The sequence below is a fragment of the Anopheles coustani genome (assembly GCF_943734705.1).
Source record: "Anopheles coustani chromosome X unlocalized genomic scaffold, idAnoCousDA_361_x.2 X_unloc_54, whole genome shotgun sequence".
NCBI classification, from domain to species: domain Eukaryota; kingdom Metazoa; phylum Arthropoda; class Insecta; order Diptera; family Culicidae; genus Anopheles; species Anopheles coustani.
In genome coordinates, this window is record NW_026525164.1 from 175,001 (window position 1) to 182,550 (window position 7,550).

Here is a 7,550-nt window from a genome sequence, read left to right on the forward strand (position 1 = left end):
GCATGGTCAACGGTTGAGGTGGTGATGGCGGGTCGGTGCTGTAGGGTGCTGGCCTGTTGGCTGCCTTGGCCGGGTTGGTTGGTTAACACTTGATTGAGCTTGCACCCGAGGGTAATGGCACTTGAAGGTGGGTACCGGCCGGCTGACCTGGTGTGATGGTTGGTTGGTGAACACTTGGCGGTACTTGCACTTGGCTGTGCTTGGACTTGAAGGTGGGATCCGGCTGGCCTAGGCCATTGGTGGTTGGTTGGTGGGTTAGCCCTTAGTTGGGCTGGCTGGCTGGCTGGCCATCGGTGGTGTGGTGTGGTGTGGTGTGTGGAGTCGAGCATCGCGCGCCGTTGCCTTCTTCGGAGTGTTGTGGGTACGCAAGTGCTTGCAGTGCAAAGAGGTTGGTGATGGAGTGACATTGCCTTCACCATGGAGTTGCGGGTACTTAGGTACTTGCAAGGAGATGGTGGTATGGTGGTGTTGCGTGTGTGGTGTTCGATTAGAAAGATATAATTTCTAAGTCCGGATTAGTGCTGTCAGTGGGGCCGCCGCTAACAGGTCCTGCACGGCCACCGTGGGGCTTGACTTGGCGCTATTCCGGACTTGGGGCGATCACGATGTCCCCGTGCGGGACTTAGAAGATGGAAGAACACAAGTACCCTTATCCCATGACTTGTGAGCGATTGGCATACGTTACCACATGAAGAGAAAAATTGGCTAAGTCCCGGATCCATATTATTTGAAGAGAAAAATCGGCTAAGTCCCGGATCCATATTATATGAAGAGAAAAACCGGCTAAGTCCAGGATCCATATCATATGAAGAGAAATATCGGCTAAGTCCAGGATCCATATATAATAACCTAATAATCGGCTAAGTCCAGGATCCGTATTATATGAAGAGAAAAATCGGCTAAGTCCAGGATCCATATATAATAACCTAATAATCGGCTAAGTCCAGGATCCATATTATATGAAGAGAAAAATCGGCTTAGTCCAGGATCCATATATAATAACCTAAAAATCGGCTTAGTCCAGGATCCATATAATATGAAGAGAAAAATCGGCTAAGTCCCAGATTGGGTCTGTCAGACATACACTTTCAAGTTACCACACAAGCAAGCAAGATGGCCTAGTGATTGATCCATATGATATGAAGAGAAAAATCGGCTAAGTCCGAGATTGGGTCTGTCAGACATACACTTCCAAGTTACCACACAAGCAAGCAAGATGGCGTATTGATGGATCCATATGATATGAAGAGAAAAATCGGCTAAGTCCGAGATTGGGTCTGTCAGACATACACTTCCAAGTTACCACACAAGCAAGCAAGATGGCCTAGTGATGGATCCATATGATATGAAGAGAAAAATCGGCTAAGTCCCAGATTGGGTCTGTCGGAAATACACTTCCAAGTTACCACACAAGCAAGCAAGATGGCCTAGTGATGGATCCATATGATATGAAGAGAAAAATCGGCTAAGTCCCAGATTGGGTCTGTCAGAAATACACTTCCAAGTTACCACACAAGCAAGCAAGATGGCCTAGTGATGGATCCATATGATATGAAGAGAAAAATCGGCTAAGTCCAGGATCCATATAATATGAAGAGAAAAATCGGCTAAGTCCCAGATTGGGTCTGTCAGAAATACACTTCCAAGTTACCACACAAGCAAGCAAGATGGCCTAGTGATGGATCCATATGATATGAAGAGAAAAATCGGCTAAGTCCCAGATTGGGTCTGTCAGACATACACTTTCAAGTTACCACACAAGCAAGCAAGATGGCCTAGTGATTGATCCATATGATATGAAGAGAAAAATCGGCTAAGTCCGAGATTGGGTCTGTCAGACATACACTTCCAAGTTACCACACAAGCAAGCAAGTTACCACATGAAGAGAAAGCCGGCAAAGTCCGGGAATGTTACCACATGAACTGGAAAATGGGCAAAAACCTACCTTCACAGGGAACGTGAATAACTAAGGCTGTAGACATTGGATCGACAAGCCAAAGACTGATATGGAAAGGAAATGAGTAGTACTAGCTTTCCTGAGAGTTGCAGAGCTTAGACTGCATATGAACGGAAGATATTAAGCGTCAAAGTCAGAAAAGTTGCCCGAAGGAACACAAGTTCCAACTTAGAGCATGAATACCGCCTAGACGGTAGGAGGTACGGCCAGGCTGAGGAATAAGAAAATGTTGGCCAACATGTTCCCTAACTATCCCCCGAAGACCGCAAAGCAATCCAACATCAACCAAGAAAGTTATAGCCCGATCAAGGAAACACCTACTTTGCACCGATTTTGCACCAAATACATGTACCAAGCACCTTCGGTTGCATACCTGCAGGGGCTTACCATAGTAGGCCATGGAAGACCGATATACCGAACATAATCACTTTCTATCTCCTCGGGTGTTGGAGGTAGCGCTTTGCGGTACAAGAACGAAAGTTAGACCATATCTTGGTGCATCTTTTTGCCCAAAAACACAAGACCCTATCTACCAAGGCAAGAAAGTTGTGTGGGGACAAAATGTCCAAAAGTGCCCAAAGTGGCACACTTGAACCATATATTCGAGAAAAACACAAGTGTGGGCCCGAGCTAGCAAGTTGAAATGTTCTGACCGTCAGTAGCCCTAGTTGAGGTGCACTTATCATTATATGAGGCCAACGTGCCAGCTAGTCTCTAAAGGGGCGATATGGGTGTTCCAAGGTTTGTACCCAATTGAGGAAAAAACAGGGTAAGGTACGGTGTACCGCGAATAACTCGGGCTATAGATGTCCGATCGATGAGTTTGGCATATGTATGGAAAGGTCTCGACGAGACCTAACTACCCTGAAAGTATGAAGGCAAAGACTTGAATGACCGGGAAGTTATTAAGTGCACAAGTGGTAAAGTTGCACCAAAGTCCATGTTACCCGAAGTGGTACATGAACACCCAATATTCGACCAAAACACAAGTTTAGAGACGAGCTAGCGAGCTACATTGTTCAGACCGTCAGTAGCCCGCATCAAGACACGCATTTCATTATATTGAGCCTAGCCGCTAGCTCGACTCGAAGTCGGTCATATGGTTGGTTGATGGTTTGGACCGACCACGTGGTGTACCAAGGTGATGTACCTTTCATGAATTAAAACTCTGGCTGTATGGCACTGAGCGACAAGCTAAGGTGTGATTTGGAATAGTCTTGAGTGGGACTATTTAGGAAAAATGCGAACAAAAAATCACAAAGTCCTTGGGCGAAGCTATTAGCGAAACATAGAGCAAATTGGTACCAAAAACTATGGAAATGGGACTTGAGTCAAAAATAACCGCAAGTTGGAGAAGAGATAGCAAGCTTGCGTAGAACAATTATATTTGGTGCATGGTATCACCAACAAAAAAGTATATGGGGCCAAGGTGCTGGCTGGCCTCCAAAGTGGAGATATGGGCGATCCAAAGTTTGTACCCAAGTACGAACAAGTATGGAAAAAACAGGGTAAGGTACCAAGTACCATTAATAACTTCGGCTGTAGATGGCCGAGCGAGGCAAACGGCTCACCGTTGGAAAGGTCTTGGGGAGACCTATCTACCCTGAAAGTTTCATGAGGCTGAGTTGAAAGACCACGGAGATATTAGGTGATGATGGTCCAATTCGGGGACCAAGTCGCAGGAAATGGCACTTGACCAAAATCACCCTTGGAAGGTGAATACCGGCTTACCGGTAAGAGATAGCGACTTGGCGTAGAATATTCATAAGTTGGGCGTGTAGAGACGCAACTTTTATTATATCGGGCCAACCCGGTCAGGGTGCTCCAAGTCGGTCGTTTGGTCGGTTTATGGTTTGGGCCGACCACGTGGTGTACCAAGGTGAGGTACCTTTCATGAATTATAACTCGGTCAGTTTGCCACCGAGCGACAAGTTGCGGTGTGTTTTGGAATGGTCCTGAGTGGAACTATTAAGGAAAAATACGAACAGAAAATCAGCATGTTGGTGGGCGAAGCTATTAGTGAAACATAGAGCAACAAGGGTCCAAAAACGAATGAAATGGGACTTGAACCAAGAATAACCGCAAGTTGTAGACGAGGTAGCAAGTTGGCGTAGAATATTTATAAACTGTGCATGGTATGACCAACAAAAAAGTATATGGGGACAAGGCGGTAGCTGGCCCCCAAAGTGGAGATATGGGTGATTCATGTTTTGCACCCAAGTACGAACAAGTATGGTGAAAACAGGGTAAGGTACCAAGTACCATGAATAACTTCGGCTGTAGATGGCCTAGCGAGGCAAATTACATACCGTTGGAAAGGTCTTAGGGAGACCTATCTACCCTGAAAGTTTCATGAGGCTGAGTTGAAAGACCACGGAGATATTAGGTGATGATGGTCCAATTCGGGGACCAAGTCGCAGGAAATGGCACTTGACCAAAACCACCCTTGAAAGGTGATTACCGGCTGACCGGTAAGAGATAGCGACTTGGCGTAGAATATTCATAAGTTGGGCGTGTTAAGACGCAACTTTCATTATATGGGGGCAACCCGGTCACGGTGCTCCAAGTCGGTCGTTTGGTCGGTTTATGGTTTGGGCCGACCATGTGCTGTACCAGGTAGAGGTACCTTTCATGAATTATAACTCGGTCAGTTTGCCACCGACCGACAAGTCACGGTGTGATTTAGAATGGTCTTGATTGGAACTATTACGGAAAAATACGAATAGAAAATCAGCATGTTGGTGGGCGAAGCTATTAGTGAAACATAGAGCAACAAGGGTTCAAAAACGAATGAAATGAGACTTGGACCAAGAATAACCGCAAGTTGTAGACGAGGTAGCAAGTTGGCGTAGAATATTTATAAACTGTGCATAATATGACCAACAAAAAAGTATATGGGGACAAGGCGGTAGCTGGCCCCCAAAGTGGAGATATGGGTGATTCATGTTTTGCACCCAAGTACGAACAAGTATGGTAAAAACAGGGTAAGGTACCAAGTACCATGAATAACTTCGGCTGTAGATGGCCTAGCGAGGCAAATGACATACCGTTGGAAAGGTCTTGGGGAGACCTATCTACGCTGAAAGTTTCATGGGGCTGAGTTGAAAGACCACGGAGATATTAGGTGATGATGGTTCAATTCGGGGACCAAGTCGCAGGAAATGGCACTTGACCAAAATCACCCTTGAAAGGTGAATACCGGCTGAACGGTAAGAGATAGCGACTTGGCGTAGAATATTCATACGTTTGGCAGGTAAAGACGCAACTTTCATTATATGGGAGCAACCCGGTCAGGGTGCTCCAAGTCGGTCGTTTGGTCGGTTTATGGTTTTGGCCGATCACGTGGTGCACCAGGTAGAGGTACCTTTCATGAATTATAACTCGGTCAGTTTGCCACCGACCGACAAGTTGCGCTGTGATTTGAAATGGTCTTGAGTGGAACTATTTCGGAAAAATACGAACAGAAAATCAGCATGTTGGTGGGCGAAGCTATTAGTGAAACATAGAGCAACAAGGGTCCAAAAACGAATGAAATGTGACTAGAACCAAGAATAACGGCAAGTTGGAGACGAGGTAGCAACTTGGCGTAGAATATTTATAAATTGTGCATAATATGACCAACAAAAAAGTATATGGGGACAAGGCGGTAGCTGGCCTCCAAAGTGTAGATATGGGTGATTCATGGTTTGCACCCAAGTACGAACAAGTATGGTGAAAACAGGGTAAGGTACCAAGTACCTTGAAAAACTTCGGCTGTCGATGGCCGAGCGAGGCAAAGCGCATATCGTTGGAAAGGTCTTGGGGAGACCTATCTACCCTGAAAGTTTCATGAGGCTGAGTGGAAAGACCACGGAGATATTAGGTGATGATGGTTCAATTCGGGGACCAAGTCGCAGGAAATGGCACTTGACCAAAATCACCCTTGAAAGGTGAATACCGGCTGAACGGTAAGAGATAGCGACTTGTCGTAGAATATTCATACGTTTGGCAGGTAAAGACGCAACTTTCATTATATGGGAGCAACCCGATCAGGGTGCTCCAAGTCGGTCGTTTGGTCGGTTTATGGTTTTGGCCGACCACGTGGTGTACCAAATTGAGGTACCTTTCATGAATTATAACTCGGTCAGTTTGCCACCGAGCGACGAGTTGCGGGGTGTTTTGGAATGGTTTTGAGTGGAACTATCAAGGAAAAATAAAAATAGAAAATCAGCTTGTCCATGGCCGAAGCTATTAGTGAAACATATAGCAAAATGGGACCAAAAACGAACGAAATGGGACTTGGACCAAGAATAACGGCAAGTTGGAGAAGAGATAGCAAGTTGGCGTAGAACAATTATAAACTGTGCATGGTATGACCAACAAAAAAGTATATGGGGCCAAGGTGCTGGCTGGCCTCCAAAGTGGAGATATGGGCGATCCAAAGTTTGTACCCAAGTACGAACAAGTATGGAAAAAACAGGGTAAAGTACCAAGTACCATTAATAACTTCGGCTGTAGATGGCCGAGCAAGACAAACGGCATACCGTTGGAAAGGTCTTGGGGAGACCTATCTACCCTGAAAGTTTCATGAGGCTGAGTGGAAAGACCACGGAGATATTAGGTGATGATGGTCCAATTCGGGGACCAAGTCGCAGGAAATGGCACTTGACCAAAATCACCCTTGAAAGATGAATACCGGCTGACCGGTAAGAGATAGCGACTTGTCGTAGAATATTTATATGTTGGACGTTTGAAGACGCAACTTTCATTATATGGGAGCAACCCGGTCAGGGTGCTCCAAGTCGGTCGTTTGGTCGGTTTATGATTTGGGCCGACCATGTGCTGTACCAGGTAGAGGTACCTTTCATGAATTATAACTCGGTCAGTTTGCCACCGACCGACAAGTCACAGTGTGATTTAGAATGGTCATGATAGGAACTATTACGGAAAAATACGAATAGAAAATCAGCATGTTGGTGGGCGAAGCTATTAGTGAAACATAGAGCAACAAGGGTCCAAAAACGAATGAAATGAGACTTGGACCAAGAATAACCGCAAGTTGTAGACGAGGTAGCAAGTTTGCGTAGAATATTTATAAACTGTGCATAATATGACCAACAAAAAAGTATATGGGGACAAGGCGGTAGCTGGCCTCCAAAGTGGAGATATGGGTGATTCATGTTTTGCACCCAAGTACGAACAAGTATGGTAAAAACAGGGTAAGGTACCAAGTACCATGAATAACTTCGGCTGTAGATGGCCTAGCGAGACAATTTCTATATCGTTGGAAAGGTCTTGGGGAGACCTATCTACCCTGAAAGTTTCATGAGGCTGAGTGGAAAGACCACGGAGATATTAGGTGATGATGGTCCAATTCGGGGACCAAGTCGCAGGAAATGGCACTTGACAAAAATCACCCTTGGAAGGTGAATACTGGCTTACCGGTAAGAGATAGCGACTTGTCGTAGAATATTTATATGTTGGACGTTGGAAGACGCAACTTTCATTATATGGGGGCAACCCGGTCAGGGTGCTCCAAGTCGGTCGTTTGGTCGGTTTATGATTTGGGCCGACCATGTGCTGTACCAGGTAGAGGTACCTTTCATGAATTAT